At 42.8% G+C, this 23,323-nt stretch overlaps 2 pseudogenes; both read right to left on the bottom strand.

The window, feature by feature from the left end:
- Positions 1-16,722: 16,722 nt before the first annotated feature.
- Positions 16,723-16,813, bottom strand: LOC139001501 (U2 spliceosomal RNA; annotated as a pseudogene).
- Positions 16,814-22,804: 5,991 nt separating this feature from the next.
- On the bottom strand, positions 22,805-23,323 carry LOC139005056 (peptidyl-prolyl cis-trans isomerase-like 3 pseudogene; annotated as a pseudogene).

Below are 23,323 nucleotides of genomic sequence, written 5' to 3'. Positions count from 1 at the left end.
TGCACTCCCTTGAAAGAGGCCTGGTTGCTGCTCTGCCACAAAGGGAACTGGTAGAAAGGCAAGAAAGCAGGGCCCTAAGGGTTAACAAAAGGGCACTCTCCCTGGACCTGGGAGCCATCAGGACTTTGAAATTCTCCAAGAGAGGAGGAGTCTGACTCAGAGACTGGCCGAAACCTCGTTGGGTTAGAAGAACCGGAAGCTGCATATTGAACTTATAGACTGCAGTTTGCTGGGCAGAGGTCCAAGCCCAGTTATATAGGGGTTAAACTACCTGTGTACAGCAAAACAACTTTCTCCTGTGCCAGAATACATTTTAAGAAAATTGAATGCATAATAGACCAGTAAGCTGGGACAACTAAATAGGGAAACAGCAGAAATCCTATCTTCCCTAAACCAATGACACTTGGGAGTAAATGCTTTGCATTTGCCTCCCTAAACAAAGGTTAAATCGTTTATGTCAATCTGATTAGTGTCATTTGTTGTCGCTGGGTGTGGGACAAATGAAGTTAGAAAATAAGCCTTATTTTGATTAGTTCTTTTATTCAGGAGGAGCCAATCCTCCCTGCAACATGAATGATAAAATGTATGTTAAGGAATTTTAAAATTGCTCAAACCTCGCTGCCTTGGGTCCAGTTATGCATGTGTAAGAAGGGACAGAGTAAAGTTTAGTAGCAGGCCAGAAGAAGCTGGCAAAGCCATCCAAACCACCCAGCCGCTATTGACCAGAGCCGCCTGAGGCAGACCTCCTCGGACTGGCAACAGCTGACTCTGACTAGGATAGACTGGGCTTTTTCAAACTGGGCCAGACTGTGAACTTTATGATTGATACAGCGGCAGAACACTCGGTAGTTACTCAGAAGGTAGCTTCCCTCTCAGGACAGGAAGTCACCATTATTGGAGCTACCGAACCACAGCTGCAGACTGTTCTGCCGCCCCCGCCGATGTCAGTTAGGCAGCCATCAGGTGGTTCATGAATTCCTATATTTACCTGTTGACTTGGTCCCTCTAATGGAAGCAGAAACCACTTTTGCCCCAGATGGCTCAGCACAGCCTTGCCTAGGTGAAGAGACCTCTCCAATGATCCTGTCCTTAGCAGTGCCGAGAGAGGAAGAATGGAGACTTTATACCCCCCGGCCAAAGGCCCTCACATCTGTTCTTGTTAGGCCCCCATCAGGGGACTTGGGCAGTGTTCCTGTTATCTGCCAAAATTCCCAAGACTGTAAAAGTACTTGTTCACTGAAAAGGTGTAAATATGGAAGTCTACAAGAAAAAAAAAATATTTAATTTAAAGCTGAATGCTCTGGCCGATAGCAAAACTCCCCAAGTGGCCACTGGGTTATTTTCCCAAAGGGTGTTTGCTCCCTGTCAGAGGTGGAATCAGCCCACCCAACAAAATTTCTGTCTGTTTGTTTACTAGAGACTTTGATTTGCTCTGATATTTCTGTGTTGGGTTAAAATTTTGGAATTCTGGGGTAGATTTAAAAATATTTATAGATAAATAGAACTCCCGGTTAGTTTTCTGGTGTATTCTGGAGCAGCCTATTCAGTCTTGACAGAGCCAATGGGACCAGTAACATCTAAAAAGGCACCAGTTCTAACAGCCACCGGACAAACTGCCTTTTTCCTTGGACATCAAAGAGGACTGTGGACCTCAGAAAGAACACGGTAACTCATTCGTTTCTAGTCATGCCAGAATGCCTGTACCCCTTACTTGGACGTGATCTCTTACAGAAATTACAAGCCACCCATAAGCTTGTTCGAGATGCCCTGCCAGTGCCACCTCAGACTCTGTACATCCTTTCCAGCCTGGGGACTCGATATTAGTAAAAAAGTTCACGACCCCAGGACTCACCCCAACTTGAAAAGGACTATACCTGCAGAAAATTGTATAATAGACTCAGATGATGCCTGCATCTTCATAGACATGGCTTCAGAAAGACAAGGACGATTTTACCTTATATAGAAAGGTCAAAGAGTGGACTTTAGTCACCTCCCTGAAATGTTTGTATAGCCCTGCCATATCTCATGTTTAGTAGCGGAGGATTTGGCTGCCTGAAGCGGCCATGATGCCAATATTATGTTTCATTGTATTGATTTGTTATATTAACCTTTGATTCTCTTGCAGGTTTGAATGTATGTTGGCTATCCTGGAAGGGGACTGTGTGGGGTGAACCCCAAGAGTAGAAGGTGTCTGGCTGCCAAGAGGGCAGGTGCCCAACTGGGCAAAGAAGAATACCCATCAGGTTTTGGTCTCTATTAAGAGACAGCTAACAGTTGGCAGCCTGTACTGTCAGGGTTGGTACAAACCTCGGCTGTAGAGAGCTGGGAAAAGCCTATTTGGAATGGAAGGTCTGAGGCATGGTTGTGCATTTTTAAAGGACATAAAAAGAAGGTTTAAAGGCGAATCTGAAAGTATGAAATTTAGAAAGGTTGTATATATGATAAGAAGGAGAAGAGAAACGTTGAAAGAACTAACAAGAAAAATCAGAAGATCTTAGAGCAGATCAGTATGTTTTTCTCCTTATATAATTCCTCTGAAATCTGGCAATGCTTAATAAGTCATGGCAATACATTTCTTTGCATGAAATCAATAAGACCGGTTTTCAATAGTAATTTTATTAACCGGAAACTTTGACTGGAATATCATGTTTTAAAGAAACGTGTCTGAGCTCTGAAGATTTGAAGCCAATAAGAGTGCCACAGGAAAAGCCTGGTATCCTGCTTGGGAGCCCTGAAGATGGCTGGCGCTGGAGCGTCAGGCCCATGCCCTACCATCACTGGCGGTTGGTAAGAGTAGAAGGGGAGCAATAAGGATGCCTCTGCATCCCTGCGGAACCCCCACTCACTCTGGGCCGCAACGAGTAGGAGGGCTACTGAGATGGGCTTAAAACCTAGAGCGTGGGCTCAGGTGGAGTTGCTACAGGTGAGGGATTCACCTAACGCAGCAGATACTGCAGGCAGGCCTGATGGCAGCTGGATGGCTTGGCTTCCTGGCCCTGCGGGACACATTAAGATTCAGTCATAAAATTCCAGCAAAGGTATTTAGTTACCATTCTTGTGTTTTTGCAAACATCAGGCCAAATTGAATACAGTAGATAAATTAATCTTGATTTGGCTTTTTGATAGCCATAGAGGAATTTTAAGAAGAAAAATCCTATTTCAATAGAGGTTGTTAAAACTAAAATGGTTTCTTTCCCTTCCACTGGGCCATTTGTTATAGTTTGTCTCTGCCAGGTCACAAGCCTAGCTCCTTCTGTGCCCAGGACAGCAAGGAGCCTGACTGGAAGGTGACCTCTGACCAGACACACCCGCTGCAGATCACGCTCAAGAAGACAGCTGATCTCGGCGGACCCCTTGTAATCCTCCTGATGCTGTTGACTTTCGGCCCTTGCATTATTAACAGACTAGTCCAATTTGTCAAGAAGTGTATAAAAGTAGTTCAGTTGATAGTTCAGTCCGTCTCATGATTGAGCCGGAAGTTCCAAGACAAGGGGGGAATGAAAGGACAGAACAGGACTGATAGCTGTGTCCTTAACCCCTCTTCCAAGAAAAAGCAGCAGAATGTATCAGTTACTCAGCCTGCCCTTATCTCGGCCAATGGGAAAGTGGGGAAAACTAGCCCAAGGCCAAGAGTATGCTAGCCACCTCCTGTCTTTGTGTAACCAGACCCTAGCTGCACCCTGCCCTTGCGTCACTAGCCCCCGCCCTCACTCAACCAACCAGAATTGGCCAAATCAGTGGTCAGAGTGTGCCCCTCCTCCCCCGACCCCAAGCCCTATAAATTCTTTGTTCTCTTGGAACTCGGGGCTCTCTCTTGCATCCAGTAATGGAGGCGGGGGGGGGGGGGCAAGTCCTGGGCTTGAATAAAAGACCCTTTGCTTTTGCATCGGAAAAGGCTCCCTGGTGGTGGATTATTGGGGACCCCGAACTCTGGGCATAACAGTGGAATGGGCACTTATGCTTGGCTATTAGGAGCATTTTTGCAATGACTTTATGATTGCCAGCTGCCACCTGAGGCTCCTTTTCCTGGAGAAGTGGCTCCTTTGGGATTGCTACCTCTGCTGGGGGTGGGGCAAAGTGGTTATTCCTGGGCCTTCTTCATTCCAGGCTTTTGGGGTCTCTCCTGCCTTCCCCTCTTCCAGCATCTCCTGGCTGAACCCTGATGCACTTGAGTAGAATCAGAGGAGCTCCAATCCCCCTGTGATCTTCTGGACTGGGACACAGAGAAGCCACCCCAGGTACCCTCAGGAGCTCACACAAGGGGAACTAAGGCTCAGAGAGGAGAATCACATGGCAGTGGTGGCTTCAGCCCAGCATGTCCACAGCCTCCCACCCAGGAAGTTAAGCAGCAGGGTTGTTGCAGGAGGATGGGGCAGCAGAGATTATGGTACTCCCCAGATTGGACATGGGGCTTGCCCCATGCTGGCTTATCTGCTCCTTCTCTCTGGGCCAGCAACTGCAGGCCTTGAGTCAACTCCTTGTCTCGCCTCCCAGAGCTGGGGCATGGGCTTGGGGCATCCCGAGCCCTGCAGCCTGCACACCTGAGAGGTTTTCCCTTTGAGCTGGAACACAGAGCCCATGGCGGTGTTCAGGGGAGACTCCTTCCCACAGCAGAGAAGCCATACCTTCATGCTGTAGCCCTTCTGGGGTACCCAAGTCTGATACCTAGGAAGGGTGGGTTTGGGCTTCCCTGCTCAAAGTGAGAGCCCACCTGGGCTAGAGAGAGCTGTATGGTCATCTGCTGTCGGGGCTGTATAGGGAATCTGTTTGTGGGGGGTCAAGTGTGCTGAGTCAGCATCATGAACCTGCCAGACAGAGCAGGGGTGCGGGTGGGGTCAGATGGGTGAGTGGATGTCTGTGGAAGGAGGGCTGAGGTTGAGCCTGGGACCCTCCCTTCTGTTCCTTGCCTGCCCCTCATTTTTACCTCTTTACACCATTGTCATAGAGGACTTCCATGACAGGCCTGTGCCCTCCAGGCCTGTCCTGCAAGAAACACCAATAGGCTCAGAGGATACCCAGGTGCCTGAATGGGATAACCTGGCCAACCACTGGCTGTCAACTCTGGTTGGCTACTCTCACAGTGACACGGGAAGTGAAAAATGCTGCAAAGACCAGCCACCACACTTTCTTTTCAGTCCTGGTTCCGATGATGAGTGGGGTATAGGCCATAGTGGACTCTCTTGAGTTGTTCCTGGGTGATTTTTCTGTTGGCTCTCAGCCCCACGCACACCTCTGTCTGTCCTGTACTGCAGACAGAAGTCTGCAGACCATACTCCAGGTGCCCTTGCTTGCTGACTCTCTGTTCAGCTCTTCCAAGAGGAGACACTAGCAGGTTCTGGCACCTGAACAATAGCTGCCTCTTGGTTCCAGTGCCAGTAGTGGTGGCACCTCCAGGGCACAGCACAGAACACCAGATCAGGGCCACAGAAGCCTCCTCATGATCAGATCTGTCTCCTCCTCTCCACCCCTTTGTACCACCTTATGCAACCTGACCCTGGAGCTCCTAGGGAAGCTCCTTAAAAAAACTCCAATCCTTACTGGGCCCTGGATAGCAAGGAAAGCTGTCTCTTCCCTGGAAAATACCTTGCTTTTCCTATCAATGGATAACTCTCAGCGAATCCCAGCTCTCATGTGACACACTCAGGCCTCCAGCTGCAGCTGCAACAAGGGCCTCACTGGCAGCTGCTCCCTAATGTCTCCTCTGCTCCTCCCTCCCTCCTTGGGCTTCTTCAGCTTCCTGGAATTCTGGTGATCCACAACCCTGATTTGTACGTGGCCCTGATTCTACATTTTGGCCTCTCTACAGACAGGTTCTTGGCTTCTGCCTCTGCCATAGATTGACTGCATCACTTGGAAGGTCAGATTATGTAGCGGACCAGTCTTGGCCTATGATCAGACATTCATGCCCGCTCCAGGGCAACTCAGAGGAGCTATTGAGCCTGGGAGTCGGGCCAACTTATTTTTATTTACCTCATTTAAAATTTTTTAATTACAGTTGACATTCAATATTATTTTATACTAGAGGTCTGGTGCACGAATTCGTGCACCAGTGGCGTCGCTTGGCCTGGCCTGCAGGATCGAGCCGAAACTGGCTCTCCAACATCCCCCTGAGGGGTCCCAGATTGCGAGAGGGCACAGGCCAGGCTGAGGGACCCCTCTGGTGCATGATCGGGGCCAGGGAGGGACGCAGGAGGTTGGCCAGCCAGGGAGGGACTGTGGGAGGGCTCCAGGGCATGTCTGGCCCGACTCACTCAGTCCTGATTGGCCTAACCCCGGCAGCAAGCTAACCTACCTGTCAGAGCATCTGCCCCTTGGTGGTCAGTGCATGTCATAGTGAGCAGTTGAGCGGCCTTAGCATATCATTAGCATATTATACTTTAATTGGTTGGCTGGATGACTGGACGACTGGACACTTAGCATATTAGGCTTTTATTATATAGGATTAGTTTTAGGTGTACAGCTTAGTGATTAGTCAGTGGTTCTCAACCTTCTGACCCTCTAATTACAGTTCCTCATGTTGTGACCCAAGCATAAAATTATTTTCGTTGCTACTTCATAACTGTAATGTTGCTACTGTTATGAATCGTAATGTAAATATCTGATATGCAGGATGGTCTTAGGCGACCCCTGTGAAAGTGTTGTTCGACTGCCAAAGGGGTCGCAACCTACAGGCTGGGAACTGCTGGATTAGACATATAATTTACAAAGTGATTCATCCCCTCATAAGTCTAGTACCCACCTGGCACTATATATAGTTATTATATTATTGACTATATTCCCTATGCAGTATTTTACATCCTGTGAGCATTTTGTAACTACAATTTGTACTTCTAAATCCCTTCACTTTTTCACCCAGGCTTTCCAACCCCCCTTCTATTTGGCAACTCTCAGTCTGATTTCTGTATCTATTAATCTGTTTCTATTTTGTTCTTTAGATCCCACATATAAGTGAAATCATACGGTATTTTTCTTTTTCTGACTTATTTCACTTAGCATAATACCCTCTAGGTCCATTCATGTTGTCTCAAATGGTAAGATTTAATTATTTTTTATGGCTGAGTAATATTCCATTGTATATATATGTACCACCACTTTTTTTATCCACTTATCTACTGATGGGTACTTGCATTACTTTCATATCTTGGCTATTGTAAATGATGTTGCAGTGAACATAAGGGTACATATATCTTTTAGAATTAGTGTTTTGGATTTCTTTGAATAAATACCCAGAAGTGGAATTGCTGGCTCAAAAGGTAGTTCTTGTTTAAATTTTTTTTTTTTTTTTTTTATAGTTGCATTTTTATTTTTATTTTTATTTTTTTAATTTTTTTTTTTTATTTTTCGCTAAAAGTATTACAAAGTGTATTACATAAGTGTCCTTTTTTCCCCCCCGCCCTTGACAGACCCCTGCCCTCCCTTACCCCCCAGTGTCTTATGTCCATTAGTTATGGTTATATGGATGCATACAAGTCCTTCGGTTGATCTCTTAATCCCCTCCCTCCTCCCCCCCAACCCTCCCTGGCCTTCCCACTGCAGTTTGACAATCAGTTTGAGGCAGCTCTGCCTCTGTATCTATTATTGTTCAAAAGTTTGTAATGGTCTTTATTATCCATGAATGAGTGAGATCATGTGGTATTTTTCCTTCATTGACTGGCTTATTTCACTTAGCATAATGCTCTCCAGTTCCATCCATGCTGTTGCAAATGGTAAGAATTCCTTCTTTTTTACAGCAGCATAGTATTCCATCGTGTAGATGTACCACAGCTTTCTAATCCATTCATCTACTGATGGGCACTTAGGCTGTTTCCAGATCTTAGCTATGGTGAATTGTGCTGCTATGAACATCGGGGTGCATATATCCTTTCTGATTGGTGTTTCTGGTTTCTTGGGATATATTCCTAGAAGTGGGATCACAGGGTCAAATGGGAGTTCCATTTCCAATTTTTTGAGGAACCTCCATACTGCCTTCCATAGTGGCTGCACCAGTCTGCATTCCCACCAGCAGTGCACAAGTGTTCCTTTTTCTCCACATCCTCTCCAGCACTTGTCGTTTGTTGATTTGTTGATGATGGCCATTCTGACAGGTGTGAGATGGTACCTCATTGTTGTTTTGATTTGCATCTCTCTGATGATTAGTGACTTTGAGCATGTTTTCATATGTCTCTTGGCTTTCTGAATGTCCTCTTTTGAAAGGTGTCTATTTAGATCCTTTGCCCATTTTTTGATTGGATTGTTTATCTTCTTTTTGTTAAGTTGTATGAGTTCCCTATAAATTTTGGAGATTAAGCCCTTATCAGATATGACGTTGGCAAATATGTTTTCCCACGAGGTGGGTTTTCTTGTTGTTTTGTTGATGGTTTCTTTTGCTGTGCAGAAGCTTTTTATTTTGATGTAGTCCCATTTGTTCAGTTTCTCTTTAGTTTCAACTGCCCTAGGAGCTGTATCAGTGAAGAAATTGTTTTGGCATATGTCTGAGATTTTGCTGCCTTTGTATTCTTCTAGAATTTTTATGGTTTCCTGTCGTACATTTAAGTCCTTTATCCATTTTGAGTTTATTCTTGTGTATGGTGTAAGTTGGTGGTCTAGTTTCATTTTCTTGCATATATCTGTCCAATTTTCCCAACACCATTTATTGAAGAGACTATCTTGGCTCCATTGTATGTTCATGCCTCCTTTGTCAAAAATTAATTGAGCATATTGGTTCGGGCTAATTTCTGGACTCTCTATTCTATTCCACTGATCTATATGTCTGTTCTTGTGCCAGTACCAGGCAGTTTTGAGAACAGTGGCTTTGTAATACAGCTTGATATCTGGCATTGAGATCCCACCTACTTTGTTTTTTCTCAGGATCGCTGCAGCTATTCGGGGTCTTTTTTTATTCCAGATGAATTTTTGGAGAGTTCGTTCTAGATCCTTGAAGAAGGCCATTGGTATTTTAATGGGAAGCGCGTTGAATGTATAGATTGCTTTGGGTAATATGGACATTTTAATGATGTTGATTCTACCAATCCAAGAACATGGTATGTTCTTCCATCTGTTTATGTCTTCCTCTATCTCTTTTTTCAACGTCCTGTAGTTTTCTGAGTAGAGGTCTTTTACCTCTTTAGTTAAGTTTATTCCTAGGTATCTTAATTTTTGGGGTGCGATGGTAAATGGGATTGTTTTTATAATCTCTCTTTCTGAAAGTTCACTATTGGTATATAGAAATGCCTCGGATTTCTTGGGGTTAATTTTGTATCCTGCTACATTGCCAAATTCATGTATTAAGTCTAGTAGTTTTTTGATGGAGTCTCTAGGGTTCTGTATGTATAATATCATGTCATCTGCAAATAAGGACAGTTTTACTTCCTCTTTTCCAATTTGGATGCCTTTTATTTCTTCTTCTTGTCTAATTGCAATGGCTAATACTTCCAGGACTATGTTGAACAGGAGTGGAGAGAGTGGACATCCCTGTCTTGTTCCTGTTCTTAGGGGAAATGGTGTTAGTTTTTGTCCATTGAGTATGATGTTGGCTGTGGGCCTGTCATATATGGCTTTTATTATGTTGAGGTATGACCCTTCTATTCCCACCTTGCTGAGAGTTTTTATCAAAAATGGGTGTTGGATTTTGTCAAATGCTTTTTCTGCATCAATTGATATGACCATGTGGTTTTTTTCTTTCAATTTGTTTATGTGATGTATCACGTTTATTGATTTACGGATGTTGTACCATCCTTGCATCCCTGGGATAAATCCTACTTGGTCATGGTGTATGATCCTTCTGATGTACTGCTGGATCCGATTTGCTAAGATTTTGTTGAGGATTTTGGCATCTATGTTCATGAGGGATATTGGCCTGTAATTCTCTTTCATTGTGTTGTCTTTACCTGGTTTTGGTATTAGGGTGATGCTAGCTTCATAAAATGTGTTTGGAAGTGTTCCATCCTCTTGGACTTTTTGTAGTAATCTGAGGAGGATAGGTTTCAGTTCTTCCTTAAAAGTTTGGTAAAACTCCCCTGAGAAGCCGTCTGGTCCTGGGCTTTTGTTTGCTGGAAGCTTTTTGATGACTGCTTCAATTTCTTCCATCGTTATTGGCCTATTGAGATTTTTAGATTCTTCCTGATTGAGTTTTGGAATGTTGTATTTTTCTAGGAATTTGTCCATTTCCTCCAGGTTGTCTAGTTTGTTGGAGTAGAGTTGTCCGTAGTATTGTTTAACAATCATTTGTATTTCTTTGGGGTCTGTTGTTATTTCGCCTCTATCATTTCTGATTTGGTTTATTTGGGACCTCTCTCTTTGCTTCTTGGTGAGCCTGGCTAGGGGTTTGTCAATCTTGTTTATCCTTTCAAAGAACCAGCTCTTGGTTTCATTGATTTTCTGTATTGTTTTTTTGGTCTCTATTTCATTGATTTCTGCTCTAATCTTTATTATCTCCTTCCTTCTGCTCACTCTGGGCTTTTCTTGTTGCTCTCTTTCTAATTCTTTGAGTTGTAGAGTTAGATGATTAACTACCATTTTTTCTTGTTTTTTGAGGTAGGCCTGTAGAGCTATAAACTTCCCTCTCAGGACTGCTTTCATTGTGTCCCAGAGGTTTTGGATTGTTGTGTTTTCATTGTCATTAGTGTCCAGGATGTTTTTAATTTCTTCTTTGATGTCATCGGTAACCCAATCAATATTTAATAACATGCTATTCAGCTTCCAAGTGTTTGAGTATTTTGGGTTGTTTTTATTGTGGTTTATTTCTAACATTATGCCATCGTGGTCTGAGAAGATGCTTTTTATGATTTCAATCTTCTTGAATTTGTGGAGACTTTGCTTGTGACCCAATATGTGGTCTATTTTTGAATATGTCCCATGAGCACCTGAGAGGAATGTATATTCCGCAGCTGTGGGGTGAAGTGTTCTGAAGATGTCAATTAAGTCCATCTGATCTAGTGAGTCATTTAGGATTGCTGTTTCTTTGCTGAGTTTTTGTCTAGCGGATTTATCCAGTGATGTTAGTGGTGTATTAAAGTCCCCTACTATGATTGTATTGTTGTCGATCTCTCCCCTGATACCTTCCAGGAGTTTTCTTATGTATGTGGGTGCTCCTGCATTGGGTGCATATATGTTTATCCGGGTTATATCCTCTTGTTGTATTGATTAGTATTATGAAGTGGCCTTCCTTATCTCTGGTTATGGCCTTCACTTTGAGGTCTATTTTGTCGGATATAAGTATTGCTACCCCAGCTTTTTTTTCATTTCCATTTGCCTGAAAGATATTTTTCCATCCCTTCACTTTCAGTCTGTGTGAGTCCCTTCTAATGAGGTGGGTCTCTTGTAGACAGCAAATGTATGGGTCATGTTTTTTTATCCATTCAGCCACTCGATATCTTTTGATTGGACCATTTAGTCCATTTACATTTAAAGTTATTATTGAAAGGTACTTGTTTGTAGCCATTTCTATTTTTTTGTGGCTGCTTTCTTTCTGGGCTTTTTATTTCTTCTTTTTACACCAGTCCCTTTAGCATTTCTTGCATTGCTGGCTTGGTGGTGATGAACTCCCTTAGCCTTTTTTTGTCTGTGAAGCTTCTTATTTCCCCTTCAATTTTGAATGATAGCCTTGCTGGATAGAGTATTCTTGGATTCAGTCCTTTGCTTTGCATCACTTTGTAGATTTCCGTCCATTCTTTTCTGGCCTGATGTGTTTCTGTTGAGAAATCGTTTGATAATCTGATGGGGGACCCTTTGTAGGTAACTCTCTGTTTCTCTCTTGCAGCCTTTAAGATTCTCTCTTTGTCTTGTACATTTGCCATCGTTATTATGACGTGTCTTGGTGTCGGTCTTTTGGGGTTCATCTTGCCTGGGACTCTCTGTATTTGTGTAACTTTTTTCTTCCCCATATCTGGGAAGTTTTCTGTCATTATTTCTTCAAATAGATTTTCTAATCCTTGCTGCTCTTCTTGTCCTTCTTGCAGCCCTATTATGCGTATGTTACTTCGTTTCATGTTGTCCTGAAGCTCCCTTAGGCTCTCCTCCTGTTTTTTAATTCTTTTCTCCAGTTGCTGTTCAGATTGAGCTTGTTTCTCTGCCTTATCTTCTAACTCACTAATTCGGTCTTCTGCTTCTTCTAGTCTGCTGTTGAAACTTTCCATGGTGTTTTTGATTGTAGCTATATCACTTTTCATTTCTTCCTGATTCTTGCATAGGTTGTTGATTTTCTCATCCATCCGGTGAATGAATTGTACAACCATCATTCTGAATTCTTTTTCTGTCATGTTGCACGCTTCAGCTTCATTAATTTCCTTTCTTGGTGATTCTTCATTGTCTTTCCTCTGGGTATTGTGTCGTCTCTTCATTCTGATTATCTCCTGATGGTTCAAAGGTTGAGTTGCGTGGGCCTGGGCCGTGCGCAGTGGGAGGCTCCCACCACCCTAGTGTCACTGAAGAGCTCTGACACTAAGATGTGTGGTTGTTGTTGGTTGGTGGGAACCAGGCTCGCTCTGTGTCAGTGTTGCCAACACTCAATGTGGCCTCGCGCGTGCCCTTAGAATTAGGGACCCTGCCTGCACTGTGCTGAAATAGAGGCCCCCCTGACGCGTGTTTAGCACCAGAGCAGAGCCCCCTAGCTTGCGCCAGGAGTCAGAGTTCCCCAAGAGTTCAGTATCAGAGTCTCTGTTGCTTCGCGCAACCTCACCTTGAGAATCAGGGTCCCTGTGTGCCCTTGCACCAGGAATTGGATTCACTGGCTCTTAGTATGAATGCACAGGAAATCAGGATCTCAAGCGCAGGTGATAAGAAACACAGTCAAGTCACTGGTGCTTGGTGCTGCCTCCTGCCCTGAGAAACGGGGTTTCTGGGCCTGTGCTAGGCGGACAAACTCCCGTTCGCGCGATTGCACCCAGCCCAGGGCTCTGATGCCAGCAGTGCGCGCAGGATTAGTTCCTGGTGCTTTGCGCGTTTTTGCTCCCAGCCCAGGGCTCTGATGCCAGCAGTGCGCACAGGATTAGTTCCTGGTGCTGTGCGCGTTTTTGCTCCCAGCCCAGGGCTCTGATGCCAGCAGTGCGCACAGGATTAGTTCCTGGTGCTGTGCGCGTTTTTGCTCCCAGCCCAGGGCTCTGATGCCAGCAGTGCGCACAGGATTAGTTCCTGGTGCTGTGCGCGTTTTTGCTCCCAGCCCAGGGCTCTGAAGCCCGAAGTGCGCATAGGATCAGTTCTAAGGTGCTCGCGCACTTTCAGGCCAAAGTTTCTGCAGCGCTGAGGCCCCGGCAAGGGGTAGGTCTATCAGTTAGTTACTCTGGCACTGCCCGCGATCCTGGGGGAAGGGGGGATGGGCTCCGCTACTCACGGATCTGCAGCAGGGATCTCCGAACTTTCCGTGTCTGCAGGTCTGTAGCTGTGGTCACAGGTCTCTGTCCCCAGTGGCTGCAGGGTCCTGGTATGCGTCTGAGATCAGACTGGGTGGTGCTGAGGCCAGGATCCTAGTCTCAAGCAGCTCTCTTTCCCAAGATGGCGTGGTCGCTGTGCCTCTGCTGGCCGCCCAGGAGTGTCCGCCCCTCCGTGGAGGGGCGCAGGCCTCCTCTGGGCTCCCGCAGTCGCGCCGCCCGCAAGTCGCCGCCTCCGGGTTAGTAGCCGCTGGGTTAGTAGCCGATCTCTGGATGCCGATAACCGCCTCCCAAGATGGCGCGGTCTCGCCGCTGCGCTGGCGCCCAGGGGGAAGTTTCAGCCTCAATCTCTAACCATCCGCATTTTTCAGGAGTTCTCTGTCTTTCCTGGCTGCAGACTGTCTCTCAGCTGAACCTCCCCAGCTTGATCGGGCTGGTTGTTACCCGTTTCAGCTGCTCGCCCCTATCTGCTCCGGGACGAAGGACCAACACGTCCGTCTAAGCCTCCGCCATTTTTTTTCCTCTTGTTTTAATTTTTTGAGGAACCTCCATACTGTTTCCATAGTGGCCACACCAATTTGTAATCTCACCAACAGTTCATGAGGGTTCCCTGTTCTCCACATTCTTGCCAACATTTGTTTTTTTTTTTAAAAATTATTGATGATAGCCATTCTGATAGGTGAGAGGTGACAGCTCATTGTGGTTTTGATTTGCATTTCTCTGATGATTAGTGATGTTGAGCATCTATTCATATCTATTGGCCATCTGTGTGTCCTATTTGGAGGTGTCTATTTAGGTCTTCTGCCCATTTTTAAATTAGATTGTTTGATTTTTGGTGTTAAGTTATATGAGTGCTTTATAAAGTTTGGGTATTTACCCCTTACTGGATGTATCATTGGCAAATATGTTTTCCCATTCAGTAGATTGTCTTTTCATTTTGTTGATGGTTTCTTCTACTTTGCAAAACCTTTTTAATTTGATTATAGTTCAATTTGTTTATTTTTTATTTTGTTTGCCTTGCCCAAGGAAATACATCAGAAAAGATATTACTAAGAACTATGTCAGAGAGTTTATTGCCTATGCTTCCTTTCAGGAGTTTTAGGGTTTCAGGTTTTACATAGGTCTTTAATTAATCCATTTTGAGTTTATTCTTATATATGGTGTAAGAAGGTCATCTAGTTTCATTTTTTTTTCTTGCCTCCTTTGTCTTACATCAATTGACCACTTAGAGGTGGGTGTATTTTTGTGCTTTCTATTCTGTTCCATTGACCTATGTGTCTTTTTTTTTTATACTAGTACCATGCTGTTTTGATTACTATAACCTCGTAGTATAGTTTGATATAAGGTAGCATATCAAAGGTGATATTTCCACCTTTGTTCCTTCTCAGGATTTCTGTGGCTATTTGGGGTCTTTTGTGGTTCCACATAAATTTTAGAATTATTTGTTCTAGTTCTGTGAAAAATGCCATTGGTATTTTGATAAGAACTGCATTAAATCTATAGGCTGCTTAGGTAGTATGGACATTTCAACTATTTAATTCTTTCTATCCATAAGCATGCTTCCATTTACTTGTATCTTCTTCAATTTCTTTCTTCAATGTCTCAAAATTTCTGAGTGCAGGTCTTTTACCTTCTTGGTTAAATTTATTCCTAGGTTTTTATTTTTTGGATGCAATTGTAAATGGGATTGTTTTCTTAATTCTCTTTCTGATAGTTTGTAAAATTGCAACTAATTTCTGAATATTAATTTTGTATCTTGTAACTTTAATGAATTCATTGATCAGTTCTAATAATTTTCTGGTGGAATTTTTAGGGTTCTCTCTATATCATGCATCTACAAATAAAGACAGTTTTACATCTTCTTTTTAATTTGGGTGCCTTTTATTTCTTCTTGTTTAGTTGCTGTGACTAGGACTTCCAGTACTATGTTGAATAAAAGTAGGTATCCTTGTCTTGTTCCTGATCTTGGGGAAAATGCTTTTAGCTTTTTCCCATTGAGAATGGTGTTAGCTGTGGGTTTGTCATATATGGTCTTTATTATGTTGAGTTATGTTTCCTCTATGCCCACTTTGCTGTGAGTTTTTATCATAAGTGTTTTATGTAAAACATACATACAAGGTGTCCCAAAACATGTATATACACTTTTACATACATTTTTTATTGATTTCAGAGAGGAAGGGAGAGGAAGAGAGAGATATAGAAACACCAATGATGAGAGAAACATTGATCAGTTGCCTTCTGCACACTAGGGATTGAGCCTGCAATCTGGGCATGTGCCCTGACCAGGAATAGAACTGTGACCTCTTGGTTCATAGGTCAATGCTCAACCAGTGAGCCATGCCAGCTGGGCTGTACATACAATTTAACAGCTGATAGCTCAATTGATGTTTCTTTTTCAGCCAGACTAAGCTTTGAACAAAGGAAATTCATCATAAAATGCTACTGGAAGTTTGAAAATGCAGTTGAAATACAAACACTGCCTTTGTAATTATCTAAGTGTGTGTGTACATTTTTTGGGGGATGGTGTCCCCTTAAAATGTACACACACTTTAAGAGCTGATAAGTCACTTAATTTTCAGGTTTAACTGATTTGAAATAATGGGTGAAGCCAGACTAAGCTTTGAACAAAAAAAATTTATCCACTAGACATTTTTTATGGGGATACATAAAAGGTAAAATTTACAGTTCAAAACCAGCAACAGTTGACGAATTGAGGGTACACAAATACCAAATGAAATGATTCTTAATGTTTGTGATTGAAAACAGGCATTGACAGATAGATAGTACCAAGATGGCCGCATAGGTAAACATGGGTACTCGCTGCCTCCCACAACCACCTCAAAATTACGACTAGAATACAGAACAACCATCATTCATAAACTGCCTGAAAGCTGGCTGAATGTAAATCCTACAACTAGAGAAGTAAAGAAGAAACCACATTGAGACTGGTAGGAGGGGCAGAAGTGCAGAACAGACTGGTCTGACACCCAGGTGTGCAGTTTTATTAATCGGGAGTGAGATCATCTCTGTGGAGGCTGCCCATGAGGAGCAATGAGTCCCAGCTCCACACCAGACCCCAGCCCAGGGTTCCAGAGCTTGGAAGAGAAGTCCTTGAAACTACAGCCTGTATACAGAGGCAGAGCAGCATCGAACAGACTGTCAAACTACAGCAGAAGGCCGGGGAGGGTTGGAGGGTGGGAGGGGGTGTAAGAGAACAACTGAAGGACTTGTATGCATGCCTATAAGCATGACCAATGGACACAAGACACCGGGGGGGGGGGGGGGGTAGGGGAGGCCGGGGGAATGTCAATGGGGGGTGGGGGGAAGGAAACATATGTAATACTCTTTGTAATACTTTAAGCAATAAAATAAATAAATAAATAAATAAATAAATAAAGGTATGGTACAAATTATTAAACTGATAAGAACAGATACTACACTTGATCTTAGCCAAAAGGCCGAGAAGCGATATATGGTACAAATTATAATGAATGAATATAATTACGGACGACTGAGCCTAAAAGGGGCAGCCTGAAGCGCTGACCAGACCATGCAGTGCAGGTAAGAGAGGAGCTTACAGAGACTCAGCCTCAGGAGAAAAAAAGGCTGCCCAAGTTCTGGGCTCAGGGGTGACTCAGCACTCAATTTGCTGCCACCTCTCCTGGCCCCCCTTCTCTCCCCAGCCTCTCCCCAGATTCCACTCGTCCACACCTTCTCCCCCTCTTCAGCACGGGTGAGTGTCTGTATCTGAAATGTCCTATGAACAGGGTTCAGTGAAAACAAACAAACGCCGGTTAGAGATTGAGGCTGAAACCTCCCTCTGGGCGCCAGCACAGCGGCGAGACCTCGCTATCTCAGGCAGCGTTTACCGGCATCCAGAGATCGGCTACTAACCCGGCGGCTACTAACCCAGAGGCAACGATTCGCAAACAGCGTGACTGCAAGAGCCAAGGGGAGACCTGCACCCCTCCACGGAAAGATTCAAGCAACAGCAGCCTCCTGATCACCACACGCTCTGCCTGGGGAACAGTTGCTGCGTCTGAAGCCTCCCTCCACCAGCCAGAAGAGCCACCACAACTGTGAACAGCACCCATCAGAGGCCCTGCTATCAACAGAGGAGCCACTGCTACCACAACCGCCCAAGGAGCAACCACAGACCGAGGAGCCACTGCCACCCAGGAGCAGCCACTGCCACCCAGGGTCCAGCCACTGAACAATTCAACAACTAGTAATGTCAGTGAGATCAAACATGGGTAGACAAAGAAACCCCCAAAGGAAAGAAAAGGAGGACTCACCAGAAAAGCAGCTAAGTGAGACAGAGATATGCAACATAACGGAAAAAGAATTCAGAATAAGGTTCCTAGAGTACATGCACCGGATGTTCAAGAAGCAAGAAGAAACAGATGAAAAACTCAACTACGTATGCAAGAAGCTAGAAGAAACAGATGAAAAAATCAACAACTTAAGTAAGTCCCAAGAAGAAATGAAGAGCGACATAGCTGCAATAAAAAACACCATTGAAAGTATCAACAGTAGACTGGGAGAAGCGGAGGACCGAAACAGTGAATTAGAAGACAAGGAAGCAAAACACACTCAAACTGTACTGCAAATGGAGAAAAAAATTAAAAGACAGGAGGAGAGCCTAAGGGAACTTTGGGACAACATGAAACGAAGCAACATACGAATAATAGGGGTGCCAGAACAACAGAAAGATGAACATGGATTAGAAAACCTATTCGAAGAAATAATATCAGAAAACTTCCCTGAGGTGGGGAAGAAAAAAGTCACACAAGCCCAGAGAGTCCCAAACAAGGTGAACCCGAAAAGACCCACACCAAGACACATCATAATTACCATGGCAAATGTTCAGGATAAAGAGAGAATCTTACAGGCTGCAAGAGAGAGACGGAAAGTAACATACAAGGGATCTCCCATTAGATTATCAAATGATTTCTCAACAGAAACACATCAGGCCAGAAAAGAATGGACGGAAATCTACAAAGTGATGCAAAGCAAAGGACTGAATCCAAGAATACTCTATCCAGCAAGGTTATCATTCAAAATTGAAGGGGAAATAAGAAGCTTCACAGACAAAAAAGGGCTAAGGGAGTTTATCACCACCAAGCCAGCCATGCAAGAAATGCTAAAGGGACTGGTGTAAAAGAAGAAATATCAAGCTCAGAAAGAAAACAGCCACACACACACAAGAAAAGAAATGGCTACAAACAAGTACCTTTCAATAATAACTTTAAATGTAAATGGACTAAATGCTCCAAATAAAAGACATCGAGTGGCTGAATGGATAAAAAAACATGACCCATACATCTGCTGTCTACAAGAGACCCACCTCATTGGAAAGGACTCACACAGACTGAAAGTGAAGGGATGGAAAAATATCTTTCACGCAAATGGAAAGGAAAAGAAAGCTGGGGTAGCAATACTTATATCTGACAAAATACATCTCAAAGTGAAGGCCATAACCAGAGATAAGGAAGGCCACTTCATAATACTAAAGGGATCAATACAACAAGAAGATATAACCCTGGTAAACATATATGCACCCAATGCAGGAGCACCCACATACATAAGAAAACTTCTGGTAGATATCAGGGGAGATATCGACAATAACACAATCATAGTAGGGGACTTTAATACACCACTGACATCACTGGATAAATCCGCTAGGCAAACAATCAGCAAAGAAACAGCAATCCTAAATGACTCACTAGATCAGATGGACTTAATTGACATCTTCAGAACACTACACCCCACAGCTGCGGAATATACATTCCTCTCAGGTGCTCATGGGACATATTCAAAAATAGACCACATATTGGGTCACAAGCAAAGTCTCCACAAATTCAAGAAGATTGAAATCATAAAAAGCATCTTCTCAGACCACGATGGCATAATGTTAGAAATAAACTACAATAAAAACAACCCAAAATACTCAAACACTTGGAAGCTGAATAGCATGTTATTAAATATTGATTGGGTTACTGATGACATCAAAGAAGAAATTAAAAACATCCTGGACACTAATGACAATGAAAACACAACAATCCAAAACCTCTGGGACACAATGAAAGCAGTCCTGAGAGGGAAGTTTATAGCTCTACAGGCCTATCTCAAAAAACAAGAAAAAATGGTAGTTAATCATCTAACTCTACAACTCAAAGAATTAGAAAGCGAGCAACAAGAAAACCCCAGAGTGAGCAGAAGGAAGGAGATAATAAAGATTAGAGCAGAAATCAATGACATAGAGACCAAAAAAACAATACAGAAAATCAATGAAACCAAGAGCTGGTTCTTTGAAAGGAAAAACAAGATTGACAACCCCCTCGCCAGGCTCACCAAGAAGCAAAGAGGGAGGACCCAAATAAACAAAATCAGAAATCATAGAGGCGAAATAACAACAGACCCCACAGAAATACAAATGATTGTTAAAAAATACTATGGACAACTCTACTCCAACAAACTAGACAACCTGGAGGAAATGGACATATTCCTAGAAAAATACAACATTCCGAAACTCAATCAGGAAGAATCTAAAAATCTCAACAGGCCAATAACTATGGAAGAAATTGAAGCAGTCATCAAAAAGCTTCCAGCAAACAAAAGCCCAGGACCAGATGGCTTCACAGGGGAGTTTTACCAAACATTCAAGGAAGAACTAAAACCTATCCTCCTCAGACTACTACAAAAAATTCAAGAGGAAGGAACACTTCCAAGCTCATTCTATGAAGCCAGCATCACCCTAATACCAAAACCAGGTAAAGACAACACAGTGAAAGAGAATTACAGGCCAATATCCCTCATGAACATAGATGCCAAAATCCTCAACAAAATCTTAGCAAATCGGATCCAGCAGTACATCAGAGAGATCATACACCATGACCAAGTAGGATTTATCCCAGGGATGCAAGGATGGTACAATATCCGTAAATCAATAAACGTGATACATCACATAAACAAATTGAAAGAAAAAAACCACATAGTCATATCAATTGATGCAGAAAAAGTTTTTGACAAAATTCAACACCCATTTTTGATAAAAACTCTCAGCAAGGTGGGAATAGAAGGATCATACCTCAACATAATAAAAGCCATATATGACAAACCCACAGCCAACATCATACTCAATGGACAAAACCTAACACCATTTCCCCTAAGAACAGGAACAAGACAGGGATGCCTACTCTCACCACTCCTGTTTGACATAGTACTGGAGGTATTAGCCATTGCAACTACACAAGAAGAAGAAATAAAAGGCATCAAAATTGGAAAAGAAGAAGTAAAACTGTCTTTATTCGCAGATGACATGATATTATACATAAAAAACCCTAAAGACTCTATCAAAAAACTCTTAGACTTAATAAATGAATTCGGCAATGCAGCAGGATACAAAATTAACCCGAAGAAATCTAAGGCATTTCTATACACCAATAGTGAACTTACAGAAAGAGAGACTAAAAAAAAAATCCCATTTACCATCGCACCAAAAAAATTAAGATACCTAGGAATAAACTTAACTAAAGAGGTACAAGACATCTACTCAGAAAACTACAGGAAGTTGAAAAAAGAGATAGAGGAAGACATAAACAGATGGAAGAACATACCATGTTCTTGGATTAGTAGAATAAACATCATTAAAATGTCCATACTAACCAAAGCAATCTATAAATTCAACGCACTTCCCATTAAAATACCAACGGAATATTTTACAAACCTAGAACGAACTCTCCAAAAATTCATCTGGAATAAAAAAAGACCCCGAATAGCTGCAGCGATCCTGAGAAAGAAGAACAAAGTAGGTGGGATCTCAATACCAGATATCAAACTGTATTACAAAGCCACTGTTCTCAAAACTGCCTGGTACTGGCACAAGAACAGACATATAGATCAGTGGAATAGAATAGAGAGCCCAGAAATTGGCCCGAACCAATATGCTCAATTAATATTTGACAAAGGAGGCAAGAGCATACAATGGAGTTAAGATAGTCTCTTCAATAAATGGTGTTGGAAAAATTGGACAGATATATGCAAGAAAATGAAACTAGACCACCAACTTACGCCATACACAAAAATAAACTCAAAATGGATAAAGGACTTAAATATATGGCAGGAAACCATAAAAATACTAGAAGAATCCAAAGGCAACAAAATCTCAGACATATGCCAAAGCAATTTCTTCACTGATACAGCTCCTAGGACTTTGGAAACTAAAGAGAAAATAAACAAATGGGACTACATCAAAATAAAAATCTTCTGCACAGCAAAAGAAACCATCATCAAAACAACAAGAAAGCCCACTGCATGGGGGAACATATTTGCCAATGTTATCACTAATAAGGGTTTAATCTCCAAAAGTTATAGGGAACTCATACAACTTAACAAAAGGAAGATAAACAATCCAATCAAAAAATGGGAAAAGGACCTAAATAGACACCTTTCAAAAGAGGACATTCAGAAAGCCAAGAGACATATGAAAACATGCTCAAAGTCACTAATCATCAGAGAGATGCAAATCAAAACAATGAGGTACCATCTCAAGCCTGTGAGAATGGCTATCATCAACAAATTAACCAACCACAAGTGCTGGAGAGGATGTGGAGAAAAAGGAACACTCGTGCACTGCTGGTGGGAATGCAGACTGGTGCAGCCACTGTGGAAGACAGTATGGAGTTTCCTCAAAAAACTAAAAATGGAACTCACATTTGACCCCATGATCCCACTTCTAGGAATATATCCCAAGAAACCAGAAACACCAATCAGAAAGTATATATGCACCCCTATGTTCATAGCAGCACAATTCACCATAGCTAAGATCTGGAAACAGCCTAAGTGCCCACCAGTAGATGAATGGATTAGAAAACTGTGGTACATCTACATGATGGAATACTATGCTGCTGTAAAAAAGAAGGAACTCTTACCATTTGCAACAGCATGGATGGAACTGGAGAGCATTATGCTAAGTGAAATTAGCCAGTCAATGAAGGAAAAATACCACATGATCTCACTCATTTATGGATAATAAAGACCATTATAAAGTTATGAACAAAAATAGATACAGAGACAGAGCTGCCTCGTACAAACTGTCAAACTACAGTGGGAAGGTCGGGGACGGTTGGGGGGCAGGAGAGGCGGGTAAGAGATCAAACGAAGGACTTGTATGCATGCATATAAGCATAACGAATGGACATAAGACACTGGGGGGTAGGGGAGGCCAGGGGATTGTCAAGGGCGGGGAAAAAAAGGAGACATATGTAATACTCTTTGTAATACTTTAAGCAATAAAACAAAAAATAAATAAAAAAAGAATATGCTCAATCACAGGAGTATAAGTTGTTTGGTTCCCCTTGGTACCAAGGACTCAGAAGATCTCAGTTGTAAACAAGCAGGATGATACAATCTCTGACATAATTAAAGCTGGGTAAACCACAATAGGTGTGTTCCTCAAATACCCTGCCAAGTATTTGTCCATGCCTATTATAACTATTGAGCAAATGGGTTGGCATGAATAGCTATATCCTTAATGTGTACATCATTAAGAGGTCGGTATGTCTTCTCATTTACTGGTAACTTCTCCAATTCATCTAGAGTCTCCAGACCATCTATTACCTTTCCAAATACTGTGTATTTCATGTCCAAATGTGGCTGCTTGCCATAGGTGATGAAAAACAGATCCATTGGTATTTGGGCCATTATTAGCCATGGATACAACACCTCTAACGTTGTGCTTAAGATATTCCCTGTATTCATCCTCAAACTTCTTGCCCCAGATACTGTTACCTCCTCTTCTGGTACCTGAGGGGTCTCCTGTTTGAACCATGAAACCCTTGATATTTCTATGAAATATACAGCCATTGTAGTAATTACTGGCACAAAGAGCCAAGAAATTTTCACATGCTTTGGGTGTCCTTTCACAGAAGATTTCTATTTTAATATCACCTACATCTGTATTCAGTGTCACCGACATT

Source organism: Myotis yumanensis, unplaced genomic scaffold (genome assembly GCF_028538775.1).
Source record: "Myotis yumanensis isolate MYYU_CA2020_CCGP unplaced genomic scaffold, mMyoYum1.0.hap1 SCAF_1, whole genome shotgun sequence".
NCBI lineage: Eukaryota > Metazoa > Chordata > Mammalia > Chiroptera > Vespertilionidae > Myotis > Myotis yumanensis.
Note: the sequence above shows the minus strand (reverse complement) of the source record. Positions and strands in the feature narration are given on the sequence as shown.